We start from the raw sequence: 20,461 nt of genomic DNA on the forward strand, positions 1-20,461 counted from the left end.
AGGAAGGAAGGCAGGAAGGAAGGAAGGAAGGAAGGAAGGAAGGAAGGAAGGAAGGAAGGAAGGAAGGAAGGAAGGAAGGAAGGAAGGAAGGAAGGAAGGAAGGAAGGAGGAAAGAGAAAGAAAGAGAAAAAGAAAGAGAACAAAAGAAAGAACAAATGAACAAATGAATGAATGAATGAAAGAAGAAAGAGAAGAAAGAGAGAGAAGAGAGAAAAAAGAGAGAAAGAGAGAGAGAGAAAAAAAGAAAGAGAGAGAGAGAGAGGGAAAGAGAGAGAGAGAGAGAGAGAAAGAGAAAGAAAGAAAGAAAGAAAGAAAGAAAGAAAGAAAGAAAGAAAGAAAGAAAGAAAGAACAAAAGAACGAACAAATGAACGAACAAAAGAAAAAAAGAAAGAAAAAAAAAAAAAAAAAAAGAAAAAAAGAAAAAAAGAAAGAAAGAAAGAAAGAAAGAAAGAAAAAGAAAAAAAAAAAAAAACAGAGCATTTGCTTTGTACATAAAAGCTGTAACAATTTCTATTTTCAAAGAGGGGAAAAATTAAGGTTGCACAGTAACATTTAAGCCTATTAATTCTATTATTTCATTTAACTTTGCGTATGTTTGTGTTTCTCTTTTTTCATTAAAGAAGCAAAACCAACTTTCTCTTTCTTTTCTTCTTATCCCCCTAACAGATACTCCCTTATGTGGAATCTTAACAGTTACACAGGGGCCCTAGAAGGGCTGGAACCTTTGCAGCTATGGCACAGTTCCCTCCATCCAGGGAAAGAGCAACTAGTCACGGTTTGTCTTGTGTGGAATATTGCTAAGGGGAGATATAGATACTGTGTTAATGCAGAGAGCTGGTGATATTAAGGAATTTCAGGTGGCATTTTCCAGGCAATCAAGATACTCATTCAGTAGCGCTGTATTTTTCAGACCATGAACTGTGGATCATAGATGATCTATAAGAACTCGGGAACTGGTCTGGAAAATAATTAAAAATGCCTTTGTGAGCTATCTGCGATCACATCATCACACACTGAACAAGCAAGCAACCGAACTGGAGGAAATAATATGAACACTGGAAGTTTATCCTAATTCTAACTGTTGTGGCAATACCACAAAAATGGTTTGTTGGTTATTGGTCAAATTCTTGGTCAAAAAGGCTGAGGAACATCAGAAGGTGTAAACAAACTCTTCTGTCCTCAGAGTTTCAAATTTAACTTCTTTTAACCTATTTCCTCCATTACTATTAATGTTGTGAGTCAATCCCATTCTCTCCTCTATAATCAGTTCTAGTCTTGACTAGTAAGTTCGGTTTTTATCTGTCTTATTCCTTTGCTTCATGGCAAATATTCCTATGCCTTGCTCCACTTTGGTGGGCTAAGCACAAGGCAGGGAGCCTGGACAAGTTTCAGTTTTGTCGCCTCAATTTGTTGGTGCAAAAATGCTCCCTACAAACTGATTAAAGCATTATTGTAGATGACAGATCATCCAGGTACTAAATACTTCTAAAATTCTGAATTAAAAAATGTCACTTCTGTTTAACAGGTATGAAGTAAAGTACTTGTAACTGTGAAATCTTGAAGGAAAAGAATTAGGGCGAGGTTATACTTGAAATTCAGGCTAAGTATAGGCAACAATTAATTATGTTTCTGCCACAAGGCTACTATAACAGTAAACTGAAAGAACAGTTACCCTGATGGTAGCTATTACATTTTTTTCCATATCTCTTTGGAGGATTTGATTCATTTATATTGGGCAATTGCAACCAATTAATACAAAGCTGCAAACAGCAGGGAGTTTCTGGAGAGGCTCTGTCTCCAGTCATCCTGATAAAAACCATTACACATGGACACATAGTCATAAACAGTGTAACCATGTGTACAACCATTCATGTATTTTCAAAGATAGCCTTTTTGATTTAAATACAGGGGAGTTTTCATCTCCACAGTTTGGTTGTGGTGCATCACACTGTACTTAAAAAGTGGGGGGGAAAAAAAGGAAAAAAAAAAAAAAAAAAAAAAAGCAAGCTGTGCTTTTCACTTCCATTTTTTTTTTTTTTTTCTCTAATAAGCAGCCGCTTCCCTCCTTCACTTTCAGGTACAGTTGGCATTTTGCATTTGTATTAAGTTGTTTTTGGCAGGCACTGCTTGCAATTTCCTTATATTAACATCTAGCACAGAGAAATCTCATCTTCAGGGTTCAACGGGCTAATGGTTTCCTTAGTCATTTGAATAAATCAACAGCTGTGGCCTTCAGCCATTTTGTCTTACCAAAATAAAAGTAGCTGAAAAACTGCTTGTTATTGTGGCAGTTCTCACATGAGCTCCGAGAGAGGAATAAAGACGCCTTTTCTCTGCAGAGAACGCTTCACACAAAACATAGAGTATTACAGATGTAATTCTTTCATTCCATTGGTAGTAGCAATGTAGTCCTAATTGCAGTGATATGAAGAAAGTGTGCTCAAAAGGTAGTAAGTTTTATTAAACCATTTGAATAAATACTTGTATCACTGTAATTCACACATTATTTTTAAATATTGTTATTATTATTATTAGATATCACACATTATATATTAAAGTACATTTCAGTGCCACATATAAGACACAGAATGTCCATGGAAAGTGTTCTTGTATTCAAATGACAGTGACAGATCTAAGACCCCTTTGTGCTATAAGCATGGTGCCAAAAGCAGCTGGGTTGAACAGCTAGCTGCCACCGTAATTGGCAAGTGTCACTCCTTGACATGAAACTTCTGCTTCTGTCCCTCTTACTCTTCTGCTACTTCTGGTGCTCTCTGAGGTTTTTACTCAGCCAGTTCAGCTTGCAAATCCAGCAGGAAACTTTTAAGGCAGTGAATTGTTCAGCCTCCAGAGTAGGTTGGACTTGCAATTAAACTATGTTCAATTGTGATTTTAAAAACTGCAAATCAAACCAGCCTATCACCAAGAAGACTGATCAGGTGCAGAAACTCTGCACGTGTTACTGGTATTAGGGGAACTATTTTCAATATGATTGTCTTGTTCTCTTGTTGTTGTTTCATTTTTTTTTTTTAATGGAAGTGCAGAAAAGCCCCACCCTACAAGCTCCAGGACATTAAAACAATAATCTCTATAGTGATCTGCTACAGAGGACTCCAGGGAGCCTTTTGGAGAAAGGGATGTGGAATTATCTGTATGTTTACATTTTCTGTATTGATTTTTCTAAGCTGACAATGCAATGAGTAGTGCAATTTCATCAATATCACAGTCTGTGACAGAGAGGTCAGGACAAAGCAGTGCAAACAAACTTGTGTATTGCTTCGTGTTTAAACAACTCAAAGCCTCTTCTCTCTTCATCACCAAACAATGTAAGATTATCATTAATTTTCATGAAAGTGGCAGCCTTTTTGTGAGTGCTCTTCAGCCTCTTTTGAGCTTATAAATAGCATTCCCAAGGGACAGCTGTGGAATGACCCAAATTGACCAAACACACGGTGTTTAGAAAATTCAATACTAAAATACCACTTCCCCTGACAATTACATATCCTCACCTTATTACACTAAATGAACTCTGGGATGCGCTCTTATAATCAGTAGATATTTTTGTAAGAGTCTATAACTATTCTATAACTATTTCCAGAACGCTACAAGATTTCTCCAAAAAAAAAAAAAAAAAAACAGTTTCCTGCATTTTTTGGTTCTGAAAGTTATTGACTAAACTGCAACTGACAAAACCATTGGGCATTAATGCGGAAAGAATGACCAGGTCAAGAAAGGACACACATTTCCCCATCCCCAGACAAGCCTAAACATCAAACAAAGGGTCAAAAACCAAACAAACAGTCCAATAAAAACAGAATTCTTGCTAGATCTAAAAAATATGAAATATTTTCAGTTAGCTCTTCTCTTAGTGAGGTACTTGTGGCTGTGAAGAACTTTATTTCGTGGGGTTCCCTTGTTAGAGCTTTGGAGGGTTTCACTGTTTCATTTATTTATTTATTAATTTATTTATTTTATTTGTCATGCAGAGTAGGAACTTAGGTATTTATCTACATTCCTGCAGGCTTGTATATCCTCTCCCCTGGGACACTGGTGCCTGCTGCCAACAATGCACATCAGGTTTTCTAGTGAGACAGCAAGTCTGCTAGGCTGAGCACTTCAGAAGCACCTTATTGCTTTATATCTTCCCTCCTAACAAGTATTGGGGATTATTCGTTTTAACAGAAAACGGGTTTTCTGCTTCACTCATTTGCTACAAGTGGAAAATGTTGACTCTATTTCTGCTTTAACAGTTATCAACGTTTCAACCTAAAGGAGAAACAACAGCCCCATTCTGCTTTCAGAGACAGTGAAGTTGCAGAAGCAAAGAGTTTGTATTTATGTCTTGACAAGTACAATGATTTTCAGTTCCAATTTTAGTGGGAGCGTGAACTGAGATTTTTTTCTGCTTTTCCCAGTTAAAATGTGAAGAACTGTAGGCTTTATGTATGCAGTCAGAGAAAAATATTTATACATATATATATTTAAAATAAGAATTATAAGGAGTAATTTTTGTGGTATTGTTTGAAATTGCACTTGCTCATCAGAAGATGCTGAGGGGGAAGTGTGACAGAAATTGGGAATGTTCTTAAGCCACAGTATCTCAGTCACCAAAAATGTATCACCAGATATACTTACAAAACTGATTATTTTTTCCCCCAAGGAAACATTTAACTAACTAATCGGCCAATTTGTGGGTCAATTACTCATAGATAGGGCTGAGGATAATTCATACTCTTCCTACCAAAAATTGAATCCTTTAGCTGGCACCCTCCCAAAAACACCCACTCAGAGAACAGGCTGCAGACATGATGTTTTCTATTCTTTCTCACTTCCCCGTCTGTTTTATTTCCAGCCCAGACTACTTGAAAGTCAGCATACCTTCTTGAATCTAATTAATCCTTCTGTCTTGGCCCTTCCCATCAAATTCCTTCCTTTTTAGAAATTCCAGTTTTAATTTGTTTCAGAGCTCCTCCTGTTCTCAGGAACTCCCAATCTCTCTTCGTGACCTTGTGTGACAAACAAGCACAAAAACAATAGTATTGTTTAGCCCCACCAGTCTGCTAAAAGACCGTATTTTTTCAGTGCGAGGTGTTACAAAACAGGAGCGGTCTGATATAAGGACAGATGGTAATGTAGGATTGGCCAGAGGCAATTTCCCATCTCAGAGGGCCATTTTCCACATCATTTAATCGGATCTCTCCCTTGTAGGAAATCAGAATTCCAAACTTACTCTTGTTCCTGTTAGAAATTACAGCAATGTTTGTAACGAATATTTGGGAAAACATGTGCTTCTGGAAAAAAAAAGAAAAGAAAAGAAAAGAAAAGAAAAAGAAAAAATAAAATAAAATAAAATAATAATAATAAAAAAAACAGTTTCAAATGCCCTATGTTTTTCTATCAGTGCTGAAATTTGTCTCATGGTATGAGTTATATTAGAACCGGTGGTCAAATGGACACAGGAACATCCATGTATGAAATCCACTCTTGTTATAATGGTCAGAAAAGTGCTAATATCTATGCATAATTTTCAGAGAAATGCAGCATATTGTCCTTCATGTACCCAGCCATTTCAGTCACTGACGGGAATATTCTTTTGAATTTTAGGACACACAGCAAAGAAAGGCTCATGTCACCTGATTTTAACTGTATGCTTTGGGGCTATTCTGCTCATGTGGTTCCATTTGATAATCCGTGGAAAGGAAGAAGCAGGCACTGATAGGAAACACTTCACTGGATCCTAAAATAAGTGCCTAAAACATGAGTGATGCATTGTCCTGGAGAGGTGCCAGCATCTCTCTGGCGGTTGTATAGGGAACCCACACAACTAGCTCAGACTTAAATGACTAAAGTTTGATAAAATTAATGCCATTATTAGAGCAGATGGATACATTATTCCTCTTACATCATCTCTGTATTATTTTTGCCTTTAAGTTCTGCTATTAAAATATTTTCTGTGCAAACAAAATCAGTACTGCAGTTTGGACAATTTAGACTCAGATTTAGTTCAAGTTTTTGGAGATTGCTTCATGTACCCAGAAGTGAGACAAGACCTAGACACAGCTGCTTAAAGAGGAAGTCTTAAAGTGGAAATAGCATAATAAAATACTGGCCTATTTTAAGCTTCTTGGTGTGACAGTGAATAGTTTGAAGTGCAAGGTCCTGCACTGGTCCTGCATTTAAGCAAATGGTGAGAATTTACTATTTTGAAATGATAAATAATGAGAAGAAAAATCTGAGAGATATGATTGGTATACCCACTAATATAATGCAGCCACCAAAATGACAAATATGGTTTATGTACAGTTATTAGCTGTTTTTCTTTATACTTCATGGGCATTTCTATCACATTTGCCTTTGACAAATGAATCCAGATATTCAGGAGTGACTGCAATATAGCACAAAGATGCCTGAGCAACCTTAACGTTACCAAATCTGAGTACCAGTGGCAGCAGTGTAAAGATCAGAATGAGCTAGATAACTCTGCTGTTCCCAGTGGGTTATCATCATCCCACTTTCACCCTGTTCCTCTCCTTTTCAGGAAGGACAGTCTTCAGACTGTCAGAAGGGCATCCCTAAAGAGGCAGGTAGAGGTGCAGACCAGTGTTAAGGAGTGAGGCTCTTCTTCCCTAAAGAAAAAAAAAAAAAAAGAAAAGAAAGAAAAGAAAAAAATATATATAAAAAAAAAAAATGAAATCTTGTATCAGCTTTGGCTGTATTCCCATGATATGAAGCAGGTGAGTTACCACCCCCACTCAGAAGAAATGTTTGAACAGTGCTATTTGGCAGCTGCTGATTAACCTGTGTGGTCTAGCAGCGAAGTGATAGGTGCCATCCAGAAGTCAGACACTTGAACTGTCACCACTTGTGCAAGCTGGTGGCCTGGAGTATCTGTTTCTGTGGGGCTGCCAATCCAGCATCTGTCGGTAGCATGTAGTTCACAGAGGAAACAAAGGGAAGTCCCAGCGACACATCGTCCATCTGCAGTCCCAAAGAAGTGCCATAGAAGGGCAAGAGTATGCAACTTCTGTAATGAAAGAGTGGGTATTATTACAAGGCACATAAAATATGCACGGGGTTGAATTTCACCTCTACCAAAGACAGCGGACACTGAATACATATATATGTAACTGAAGGAAGCTCTGGAGTTTTGCTCTGCAAGTCCCATGAAGAAAGCAGTAGTCGGATAAGTGCCATGGCTACATGTCATAACAGCACCGTAGCTTCATTAGAAACGCTGATGCATTAGATGTAGTAATATCATTCTTTTCCACTCCCAGGCTGTGTTTGCTATCTCCAGGGAGGGAGATAGGAAAAACACGAGCCGTGATGTCATTTTTATGTGATAACTTCTTGTCTTAGAACAGGAGAAGCTCCTTGTTCCTTCCATTTCCTTATCTCTGTAATTACAACAGCCTTATGCAGTCTTCCATTTCTTATTCCTGAACGTCACCTCTATGTCTCTTGTCATGTGTTTGTTGGTTTTGTAAACACAGCTTCTTCTCTGTCAGCCCACGCCACTTTCTCTCCTCCTCTTCATTTCCACATACACTATTTGATTTTGTTTAAATTGTGTAATCATTTTATTAACTACATAAAACCATTCAAAGGGATCAGTTTGCCAAAGAGATGGTATTTAATCCACAGGATTCTTCTGTGTATCTCGTCTATTTGTAGGGAATGCCATTAATCTTTGTAAAATGCCTTAAGCTGTTACTTGGTTTTGAAGGACTGGCTATATACCTCTTGCTTTAAAAATCCACTGAAGTCATTTCCCTGAAGATGTTATAACAGTCACAAATATAGCTTAGTAGCCTCTGCTTTTGGCCACCTAACTGTTTACTTTATAAATCACCTGCTTTTTGCATCCTAACTTCAGCAGCCTACTTCAGATATTGCAGATATTGGATCCGATCACTGTAGTAGAGGGGCAGTACTAGAAAAGAAAGGTAGAAAATCCGTGGTCTGGGAAGGGAAAGGAGCTATGGGCACAAAGGGAAACCTGAGAGAAGATGAAAAGACGGGTCAGAAGGAGGAGAAGGCTGATAAGGAGATAGAGCCAATACAGCAAGCACGGGGCAGGCAAACAAATGCCTTTTCCAGGAAATGAGCACAAGTATTCAAGAGGAAACTTACCCCACACGTGGTCTTTGTACCAGTTAGATCTGACATAAGCCACTGATCCATAACCCTGATGTGTGAGGCTTAAGGAAGAAGGGAAACCCCCTTTCCTTGCTGTGAAATCAGATAGGAAGACTTCAAATTGCTTGACATTGTTTATTTTTGACTTTGGGAAAGGTACACCCAGTTATTACATGCTCTTCTGTTTTTCTTTTCTTCTCCACCTTTAATAAGTTACTATCCCCTTCAACACAGCGATTCATTATTGTGACGGGAAAGGAAATATTCCCAGGTGTCTGGGCTCGAACTCAAACTGAGCCTCAGAGATCATCAAAGCCAGACTGTATGGCTGCAACTTAGGTCATTCCAGAAGCATTGCAGAAAAGCTGATAATACTTTTATACCTTATATTTACTTGGGTGTAGGCAAATGCTGCCAGCTGTGCTAAACACTGTGAAAGCAACACCTGTTCCTGCAAAACTTTGTGTCCAAATAGTGGGAAATGGCATGGGGCAGCAATTCTTCATTCCAAGAAGTACAATAAACCAGTCCTAATTCAGCCCAGGTACAGAACTCCAAGGAGTTTATGTAAAAGAGGGAGCCAGCCACAGACATAGTTTAGAAAAGCAGAGGAGTTTATCCCACTAGGATCTAGAAGCTGTAATTTCCTCCTTCAAAACACAAAACGACAGCCCCAGAGTGTAGTTTATCTGCTAAGTCTAGTAACATTATTTCCCTGTGACACAGGGTATTGTTGTTATACTGACAAAGTTTCTTTTGTGCCCGTGTTCTTTCTACAACAGATTTTTATAGAAATTATAGTTGCAAAGCTGCCAAAAGCACTTCCTGTAAATTACATAATTTGCCTATCTCCCTTCCAGTATCACGAGGACCTACTCACACGCTTCCCATTCCTTTTGAGACCTTTATTTCACAAGTTAGCAGACTCTGGTACCATACGCTGCACATGTGCTCAAAGAAAACATTGCAATTGCGAGAGGATGGACACAGAGGCTAACAGACAGAGATGAATTAAAATGATAACTGTGATTCACATCATCAAGGGTGTTTTTTTGTTTTGTTGTTGGTTTGTGTTTTTTTTTTCAGATCTTTAAAATGTTTTCTTGTACAGGTTTGCCTCCTGATGATGTCACTAGCGTGCATGTTCTGTGCTATATGTTTGTCACAGAGCAGAAGTGTATGTGACTGTAGCTTCTCTTTATCAAAATGGTTTATGCACCCACCTCACTCAACATTTTCACGGTAAAGCAGCTGTGCGGTTTTCCCATTTAGGCCTGGGTTCTGTTCACCCTTGTTGATGAGGCAAAGCAGCCAGAAGGCCCGGTTGTATTCCCAGCAAAATTAGGTAGCTCAGAATACACATCACTTTGAAATAAAGATAATTTACCTGAGTGAATTTTATATCCAACTATGCATGAAGTGGTTGATTATAGTATTCAAGAGGAAAACCTGTGAGGTAAAAAGTTGTTCTAATCTGCACTGTAGTTATTAAGAAAGCATCCACTCATTTTAGTGGGAATGGGTTTAGCACTTCAGTGTGCACATTGTCTGGAGTCCAAAGGAAAGTGAGATACAAGCAAAAGGTAAAAAAATAAATGTGGAGAGCATGTTATGTAGTAAACAATCCCAGGAACTCCTGCTGTGCCCTTTCCTTGCCTGCCTTTGATGTTGGATCTTCTATTTTATTTGTACAGATTTGATCCCACTGCCATTGAATTCAGTGGGAAAACTTCTCATTGACTTTGATCTTGCAATATTATTACATAGCCTTTTGGAAGCAGTTTGATACTTCTGTTGTGTGATAGAATCTCAAGGCTCTCCCAGTGAAGGAAGAAATCAGAACGAGGACTGTGTTACTTGCGCTAGCTTTCTGCTCCAGGCAGGTGCAGGGACAAGAGGGGAGCTGCACTCCCATTTCCCTTCTGATGTCCTTTCTCCTCTTTCAACCAAAATGCCAAAAAATATTAGAACAATGGTGTTCTAATGGATTAGAACAAGAGTCTGTGTCACCTGCGGGGGGATGTTAATGAGAGAGAGGAACCCAAAATCACACTGGCCCACATATTTAACAGGTTCACAGAGTATGGTAGTAGCACAGTATTTTTGATGGGGAAAGGGATAGTGCCTCATAAAGTTCAGGCAATATCACCATTGCACATATAAGGCAGCATCCTGCCACTTCGCAAAGATATGACATTACTTCTTGTGCAGATAGCCACTGACACAAGATATGACACATGATTTTCAATTTGTAATTGCTAGAGAAGAAACTTGTCACCATTCTTCCCCAGGAAGAAAAAAACAATAAAAAAAAAAAAAATAAATAAATAAAAAATAAAAAAAAATTGTCCAGATCGCACGATCCTCAGCTCTCACACAGAAAAGAACAACCTCCCTTGCTCCCTTGAATTTGGTGGACAAGGGTGGCCTACAGGGGTGGCCTCCCCAAAATGAGCTATCACATTACCATCATTAGAGCCCAGGGTGGTGATTAGCCGAGGACTGAGTCCTGCTGAGACCACTCATAAAAGCAAAGTGAGATTTGGCCCTAATCTGTACAGCTCCTTCTTTAGGTTTACAGAGCTATAGCAAGGACCTGGAAGTGCCAGCGGAGGCTGGCGTGTCCCAGCCCCAGCTGTGGCTGCTGCCATCTCTGTCCCACAGGGGACAGAAAGCTGTTAAAAATATCCAGCTGTGGCTTTGGGACTTTCTAGCAACATCAGACACTTCTAATTTAATTTGGAACAGAGGTGATTTCCAACACATATAATCTGAGCTTGAAACCTCTCCTTTAATTCCTCTTTTGTTAATTCATTATCAACTTAGGGTGTTTTTTGTAGCAGATGAAGCAGCTTACATTCACAACTGCACAACACCGATTTAAAAATAGTAAGAAGAAATGTGATAGCTTTAACACAGGGTGTCTGCTTGGAGAATAAACATGTCTCCAGTGTTAGCTCAGCTTTTAAAACAAACTAATAATTGCTTCCAGAGATAAAATATTTGCAAGCTATTATTCAAGCACTGTTTCATTAAAGAAAAGGAAACACAGCTGTCTCTGGAGCTGGCAGATGGCAACAGAGAAAGTTGTATGCCATAATTAGGCTTCAAGAACTGTCAGGTACTTGCTTCTCCTCTGACAGCTCAGTATGAAAACCACATCAGCTGAGCATTCATCCATGCTGCTGTTTCCCAAGCCATCCAAAAGGGGGTGTGAATTGGGTAATTAATTTCTGAGAAACACCATGCTTTTGTCTCTGAAAGCAAATAACCTGGAGAGACACAGAGTGTCTTGGATAGAGGACACAAGCTTGCAAGTTATCAAAGGGTTTGAATATTGTGCCTTCTTCAAGAGCAGCTGAAGGGGAGTGATGGTGTCTGCTACTCATGTTCAAGAACTCATGTTCTTACACAAGGCTCTGGAACTTCTTGAAAGTGGTTGTTTCTCTTCAAAACATCTGGTCCTACAGCTGCCAAAATTACGGACAGTGGAGCTGCTTCACCCCAGAATGGGTCCTCGACTGAGGACTATCTGAAGATAGGAGTTGGCACGTTGCTTTCTAGAGACTTCTCTAGGATTATGCAATACAACATATTGCTGACCCTTGCTGTCCACAGAAACAGCCCTCATACACAGCAGCATTTCCAGTCATGGCTTTAGTCCAGCTTCGCCTGTTCTCAACATAATTTGGAACAATTTTGCACTAAAAATAACCTGGCAGGAAAAAATAACCAAAACAAAGAACTCAAACAAAATAAATCTCATAAATCTACATCGTTTCCCTCCCAGGGGTTAGTAATATTGTGATATGGCAACAGGCCACAGCAGTCAATTGCCTCACATCTACACTGCACACATACCACATCAGAAGGGCACTTGTGTTCACAGTGGCATAGTCGAAAGTTGCCTACCAGAGCTCCATGCCAGAGCAAACTGGGCAAAAAATATGTTTAAAAAATGAGCAGCTTCATGGCCCTGAAGGGGACAGCAGAAGCATGTGGCCTGCTTCTCCGTGTTTCATGTTTTCAGTGGCAACCTGGTGCATATGATCCCAGGATTACTCACACACCTCACAATAAAGACTTGTCTGGATTAAACCTCTAGGCACCTAATTTTTCACCAAGGGCTTACTTAGAATTTAGAAAATAGGCAGCCTTGGCAGGGGCAATTCTCTATGTCCATGTAACATAATGGGGAAACATAATTGTGTTCCCCTTAGGACACATCCAAAGGCAAAGTCTGCCTTTTGTAAGAACTCCACTGCCCAGATCTCATGCCCAAAAGGAACATGTCATATTCCAGGTGCATCTTTTTCCTGAAAGGCTCTGAATTCCCACCTCACCCTGCCCTGAAGTAGATCATCTCAACAGAGACTCCTCCACCACCTCTGTTAAACTAAGGCCCTTATGCACCTGTGTATGCACTGTGCATGCATCTGGCAAGAAACAGGCAGAAAAGAATATATATGTATATATAATCATAGAATCATACAGGTTGGAAAAGACCTACAAGATCATCTGGTCCAACCATCCCCCCTACCACCACTGTCACCCACTGAACCATGTCCCCAAGCACCACATCCAACCTCTCCTTGAACACCCCCAGAGATGGTGACTCCACCACCTCCCTGGGCAACCCATCCCAATGCCCGACTGCTCTTTCTGAGAGGAAATGTCTCCTCATTTCCAACCTGAGCCTCCCCTGGCACAACTTGAGGCCATTCCCTCTAGTCCTGTCACTAGTTACCTGTGAGAAGAGGCCGACACCCAGCTCCCCACACCTTCCTTTCAGGTAGCTGCAGAGAGCAATAAGGTCTGCCCTGAGCCTCCTCTGCTCCAGACCAAACGCACCCAGTCCCCTCAGCCGCTCCTCACAGGATTTGTGTTCCAGGCCCTTCACCAGCTCCATAGCCCTTCTCTGGACACACTCCAGGGCCTCAATGTCCTTCTTGTGCTGAGGGGCCCCAAACAGAACACAGTACGTGTGCAGCCTCACCAGAGCAGAATACAAGGGGACAATCATCTCCCTGGTCCATTTAAAGGGATGGTCCTTACTGGGGACTGGAAGGTCTTAGGAGCCTGTCTGCTGTGTTTTATGTGAATCCATAAAGCCATCACTTGGTAAACAGCAAAGAGGCCTTCAGGCAGCTCTTATCCTTCTTATGAGTCCTGCTGGTGGTTATGAGTCCTACTGGTGTTTATGAGTCCTGCTGGTGCATCCCAGCATTGATCTGGAACCTTCCCCATGTTGCATGAGGCCCTGGGCAACCTGGTCTACTGGCATCACTGGTAACCTGGCATCCCTGTCCATAGCAGGGAGTTGGAACTGGATGGGCTTTAAGGTCCCTTCCAACCCAAACCATTCCATGATACTATGATTCTATGATCTAGCACACAGATAATTTGGGCATTGTGAATTCTGCTTTTAAAACATCAGTTGCTGCAATGTGCTTTTCCAGATGTGTCTTAGGAACTTGCAGTGGAAAGCAAGCCAAGTCCTTCAGATTCCTAAACTACTGCCTTACCCCTGCTCCTGCCGTATTGTACCCTCTCATACACAGGCTCAAAGAAAAGAGCTTTTCTGCAGATAGGGGAGTGCTGGAAAAATGTATTCACCAAGAGCAATACAGATGGTTGTCCTGGTTCTGTACCCCTCCTTATTGTTCAGGAGGAGCCTTTGTACAGTGGAAGGAAGTTTTTAAATGATTGTCTGCAAGGAATTCAGCAATCAGAACTCATGATCTGCAGGGATTATTTGTAGTTTATTGTGACCCTGGTCTCATTTGTTCTCCTAAAGAGGAAGCTCAGTGACTCACCGTTTGAAGGATAACATAATGATTTTTGCCAGATCAACTTCCAAGAAAGGAGAACATTTAGTGTAAACAAATCAGTTATTGTAAAACAGGTCTTTGGCTAATTTTTAATGTGAAATAGGACGGGATTTATTACACTGAACACAAACTGAAATGGTTAATTCACTTGGAACTTCAAAGCATTACTGCAAGTATAATTTCTGTAATTGAGGTTGATTGTTTTATTCCCCTTTCCCAGGAAAAATAGTTATTTTCCTCTTTCCAGAAGTTTTTTTAAAGTATATAAAGGTTGTTATTATATATTATTATATATTATATTATATGCAGCCTCATATTTGCTTTTCTATAATATCAGTATCTGTGGCCCAGTAGCAGAACAAAGATATTTTTTTTTCTGGATGTACTTAATAAAATGTAATTTAAAGTAATTACTATGGTTATGTTCTGTAAGTACTATGTATTTTTATTGCATAAAGGGTAACGCAGTTTATGAAAAGCTCAAAAGTGTTCTTATTTCCACCCGTTTTCTAGTGCCTTTGGGTCAAGTTCAGTCCTGATATAAGTCCTGATGCACTGCTTGTATTGGGTACCAAACTGATCAATGCTAGTTCCCCAATCAAAAGCTGTATGACTGCACAACTTCTGCTTTGGAGAACATGCTGTTTGCTCAATTCCATCTCTATCTGTTGGAGCATTCAGCAGGAGAGCTAATTAAATGGCAGTCTTTTTCAGCTAAAATGGACTCACAAACAAGTGCAAATTGAATGTTTGCTTCACGCAGATAGCCTTTCATTGCCCTGTATTCTCTGATTTTATGTGCACAGGAATTCAAAAGTGATGAATTTCTACTATCTTTAAGCTACCTCTGCATTCTAGGCTTATGTGGTTTGGATTTGGTAGAATGAATTCTGATTATTTTTTTCTTTTTAAAGTTATGTTCTACCTTAGAGCAGTTCCAGGTTCAGCGTATGCATGGCTTTTCTGCTGTTCCATTTACCCATTCAAAGATTTAGTGTTTATTCAACAGTGAGGTATCCCTGTAATATCATAGTTCACAATTCATTCTGAAGCAAAGTTTCTGTGTTATGTATGTTATGAGGCGATAATAAAAGCTTTTAAAAATAAACGAGATTATTTGAATATGTTTTAAATAAATTTTTCAAATGAAAAGTTTTTCATGTGTCAAAAAATATTAATTCTTCAGAATAGTTATCTAATGCTCATATCTATTATTCTGTCTGAAACCACAGCACACTTCTCTATATTTCCTAACATTGCATTATGTCTCTTAAGTTTGTCTTCTTTTATAACATGAATAAGCCTGTGGAGGTCAATAAAAATAATTTAATTTGAATCCGCTTGATAAGAACCATGTTATTACACTTGTGTTTTAATAAGAAAAATGGGAGAATAGGCTAATTATTAAGAAACATTTGTAATGGTCACTCAATTTACTAACTATTTCTATGTTAATCTTGCAGTGAATAACACGTGAAACATAAATGCTTCATTTGAAAAAAAAAAAAAAAGATTCAGATTAATGTTTGTTGGTATTGTGAAACTGAATAACCTTCATCAATAACCATTCATCTCACCTACTATGAGATTTGTGCAATGTGTATCTGCAGTCTCACCCTGTCATCCTATGTTCCTTTTTTAATCAATAGAGAGAGTCAGGAACTTTTATGGAATGGTGCATGTGACGTATTTTCAACATATTTGGTAAGATGCAATTAATTTATTGTCTTAAATTCTGCTGTCAATATTTACTAGAGATTCATTGCATGTGTCCTTCTAAATGGGCAATTAAAAAGAGTATCTCATCTACTTCTGTCAGATTCACTAGTTGTTCAAGTGAGTTAGCAGAGAACAAAGGAACAACTGTTCAAAGGAACAATGACACGCTACAATACTACTAATAAAAAAAGTTTTATACGGGTTCCTATAAGTACACACCTTATATGTAAAGCTAAGAATTTATTGCTAGCATAACTGAAGTCTTAATAATCTAAGCCAAGAATTACTATTAGTTGAGATACAGTTATCACAGAAAAAAGAAAGGATATTTCTATACAGAATAATTTTCAATAGCAGTAATAATACAATTAAAATTGTTATGCATGCTAATTTTCTATCTTCCTGATCTTTGCATGCCCTTTCACTGCTCCTCTACTCCTGTGGTCATTTCCTTCTGGTGATGGTGGTGGAAGGTATCATGGAAAGGTGTCAGCATCTGTTGTACTTTGCTAGGAAGAATATGATGCAGGAGTTGATGTTCTTCACTTCATGTTTTAGATCAATTTATGCAAAGTCTAAAACCTGGATGCATTTTCAGTGCCTAAATTACAATAATAAGATACAATTTTTTTAAGAAAGCTCTTGCTTGTACAAATCTTTTTGATACATTTTAAGCTGATAAGAAATATTGATACTACCATACTGTGTATGATGATAAATATTTATACTACCATACTGTGTATGATGCCTACCAGTAAAACAAACAAACAAAACCAAAAACAAACAAACAAAAGAACAAACCAGCAGATTACTTAGAACTGTAAGAGTATGAGAACTTTCACATGGTTAATTTCTTCTCTGACATGTAAATTGTAAATTAACATATCCCTAAAACACTTAGCTACAGTGAAACATATAATGGCAGATCTATTATCCAGGAATGAAGGAGTAAGATGAAATTTTATTTAAGTTGACTTATTCAGAGAGCAGTAGACTATACTGAAGGCTCTTTAAACTTGACATGTTAATGTTTCATTCGCATTTTCACAAACAAGCAGTGCCAGTTACAACTGGAATACAGACAGTCTCCTTGAATTGAAAGGAAATCAATGGGGTTGAGGGAAGAGTATTAGAGAATGTTTAGACATTTCATTTGTACTTGGTAATGACTTGTTAACCTCCAGGCTTCTTTGGGGACTTCCTGAAGATCAACAGTCTGGAAAAAAAAAAAATAATAATAATGCTGAGTTGATGCTTTGGCTTTGCTCAGATAAAATTTGTTATTTTCATCCTGAGTTTAAAGTGGATTCAAGGGTACGTAACAAATAGCTGGTGCTTTTATTTCCACTGAGATAGCAAGTTCAGATGAAATGGTGTGTGCCTTCAGCCTCTTTGGATAACTGCAAAGTTTAGAACTCCTAGAAGCTGGGCTATGTTTGCTACCTACAAAGGTCAGTTTGAAGAAGTATTGTTGTCAAGCATTGGAAAAGACGTTTGCTAGGCTTATAAGAATGCTGGTGGAAACAAGACAGATGGTAGAGAGAAGACTAATAATCTGAAGTAATGGTATACTGTTACCATTTACGATGCATTCATACATGTAAAGAAATGTGATGTACGTACATATACAGACATAAAGTACTTCTGTATGAGTCCTCTGCAAAATTTATTTCTATTCTTTCAATTACTTAGCAATATCACAAAATTTCAATAGTTCAAAAAAAAAAATGGTTGGAGAACATAAAATTGAATTCATAGAACTTGCGGTGACTTTCTGGGAGAGAATGAGCTGTTATGGGGTTACTGGCTGGGATCCTAAAGTTTTACTCTGTGTGTTTCTCATCTCACAGGGAGGGTGTGTACTCTGACTTCCAAGATGGAATGTTAATTCTCACATGAAAGGATGGAGGAGGGGACAGTACTGGCAGTACATTTAGTGTTGTCCAGGTTTGTTGTTGGGGTAAAGACAAACACGAGCAATTTGTGATGCCTCTCTCATTCACAGACTTATTAAGGCATCCCAGCAAACCTTACCATCACCAGACAGGCACTGACCTAATCAATAGGAAACTGATTCTCAGGACACTCTCTTGGTCACCAGGGTCACCAGTTGCCATGTCCATGAAACAGTCTATGTGAGAATGACTCTCTTTTAGTGATTTTCTCTTTCCTTTCCTTCTTGTATACTAGCTGCTTCTGAGTAGTTACTTTTACTCCCAGGGTGTTGTTCAGTTCTGTTCTAATCTCTATAATAGCCTCCATCAAAAAGATTTATAAGTCCTCAGTTGACAAGGATATGAACCATTGGACCTAGCCAAACTGGTTGTTCTCACAAAGTACTATAGAAACAGGGAAGAGTAACTGAATGATTAAATCTGTGAAAGAAGAGGTAACTGAAGGGAATGTGTGACAAAGAGAGATTAAAAAATTGTTATTTGGCGAAATTAAGCAATGCTTGTCCACTCTTTCTTCTAGTACACCACTGTAGGCATCAGAAGAAACAGTCGAGCAAACATTTTGATAAAATAAAGAAAAGAAAAGAAAAGAAAAGAAAAGAAAAGAAAAGAAAAGAAAAGAAGAGGTTTTGTTATCCAAGACACAACTAGATATTGTAGAACTCACTGCTGCAGGATGCTGTGTATTCCAAAAGTTTAAACAACTTTACAAATAACAAACTCGTACCAGTATAAAGATGCTAGACAAGACTGCATAGCAGAAAAAGGTACTACAGCAGCCTTGCCATTTCAAAATTTTCAGTATTTTCATCCCTTCCTGCCCTTTTTGTCGTGTTCACTTGCTAGTGAACTTTCATCTCTCCTAAGTTCTTCAGGTTGTCGGCATTGAAGAGGCCTTACCATTAAATCTTACATTTAATGAAAAGCAGGGGAGGGGAAAATTAATAAAAAGTGTCTGAAGGCTGGCCTTGCTCCGATGAGAGATGCAGCAGTGTAAGATGTCTTTCAGTTTATTTCTTGGGAAATTGTAACATCAAGAGTTTGTTCCTCCTTAAACACTTTGCAGTTATTCTGTTCATGTATTATCTGGTAGAAAAGTGTTTGGGAACTTAGGAAGTGCTAATGGGATATTCATGAAGACATTAAACTAGATTTCAAAGGGAGCTGGGAACTGATTTTGAGAGAACTGAGGCCGCAGAAGTTCACTGAAGTTCACCTACATGTGGGAGGGAGACAGTTCCTTGTACTGTATATAAGGCTGTACGTGCTGAGATGCAGTAAGAGATGAAACCAGCATCCCATCTTTGCCCATGACTAATTGGAAGTATTTAGGTAGAAAGCATATGGCCAGTTATAATTTCCTTACATATTCCAAATATACATATCCCGATTCTGCACAATTTTCAGTTTAAAAGGACCTCCCAAACCTGATCTTGCACTAAGATTTCAATAGACCTTAGCCTGATTATTTTTTTAATGCTGCTTGAATGGACTTTACATTCACCAAATTAAGAATGTTTGAAAATATATAAATAATTGAAACGAAATTATTTTTATGAATCTGAAGGTCCATAAACTTATAAAGCTTACATTTTTACCTCAGTACAATGTATCCTCACGCTATTTTTATTATACTGAAATCAGGAAGTTAGAGTTCTGATGAAACTCACAGTCCCGAGTGGAAACTCTGCAGTTTCCAGCCATGGAGACCATCGGCTATATCATTGCAATGAGCAACTAGTTAATCTGGAGTAAGTTCTTTGCCACCAACAAAACCTTACTTCTTGGGCATTGCAATTTTTAATCCAAGTAAATACTTGTGTATCTCTGAAATAGAATAGATAAGAAATCATCCTTAATAAGACAGGAAAATAGGAATACAATTTTCTGAGAACTTTGGTAGTTGAATTCTCATCCCATGCTTGTTAATAAGGTAACAGTGAGACATTTCCAAATGTTTTATGGAGGCCTTTGTGGAACAAAGACAGGAGAAGAAATAAATTTTTACTCCCCAAAATGACCAATATGGAATTAAAAACAAACAGAGAGTAAGGGGCTTAAATATGAATCCTACCTGGCCTGTTTTCTGTTGTTGTTTGTTTGTTTATGTTTTTGTTGTTGTTTGTTTGTTTGTTTTTCCTTTAAATCAAAATTCTACTTTGAATATAAGGAACACTCTTTATGAAATTTTCACTGAATCCAATCCACTTCCAAAAAAAAAAAAAAAAAAAAAAAAAAGTAAGAGTTAACTGCAAATTTTATGAGTAAAAGCCTAGTCCCTTTTTCTCTTCTTTTATTTATTTTTTTTAATCATCTCTAATCTTAATGGCCCTTCATCATAAATGAAATGCTTGAAATAAATATGGACATCAAATACCCAGTTCATGATCTTTGCAAATTGTGACATTGTCGTAAGAGTATGTATTAACCATCATCACTGAAGCATAAGTTTTTCATGGAATATAAAGCCTATATATTTCACAGGAGACAGTGCTGTTGCTCATCCCAGTTTTATATTAAGGTTTGTACAAGTTCAAGTCCATTGACTTTACTGGAGGTTCTCCAAGTTTACACCAATACAAATGAGGACAATGATATATATTCCTTTTGCAGTTAGGCAAAATAGATGTGTTTCAGATAAGAATATTTTTGAGGTGTACTGCACCTAGGCCTGGATTATTCTCAAATAGTTTAACATTTATTCAGAAATGACTTATTTAGAGTGTGCATTATTTTGAAGAATTCCAAGTAGTTCTATCTTAAATAAATAAATAAATAAAATTAAATGCTAGGTACTAGATCATACTTACAATTTA

Source organism: Oxyura jamaicensis, chromosome 3 (genome assembly GCF_011077185.1).
Source record: "Oxyura jamaicensis isolate SHBP4307 breed ruddy duck chromosome 3, BPBGC_Ojam_1.0, whole genome shotgun sequence".
NCBI lineage: Eukaryota > Metazoa > Chordata > Aves > Anseriformes > Anatidae > Oxyura > Oxyura jamaicensis.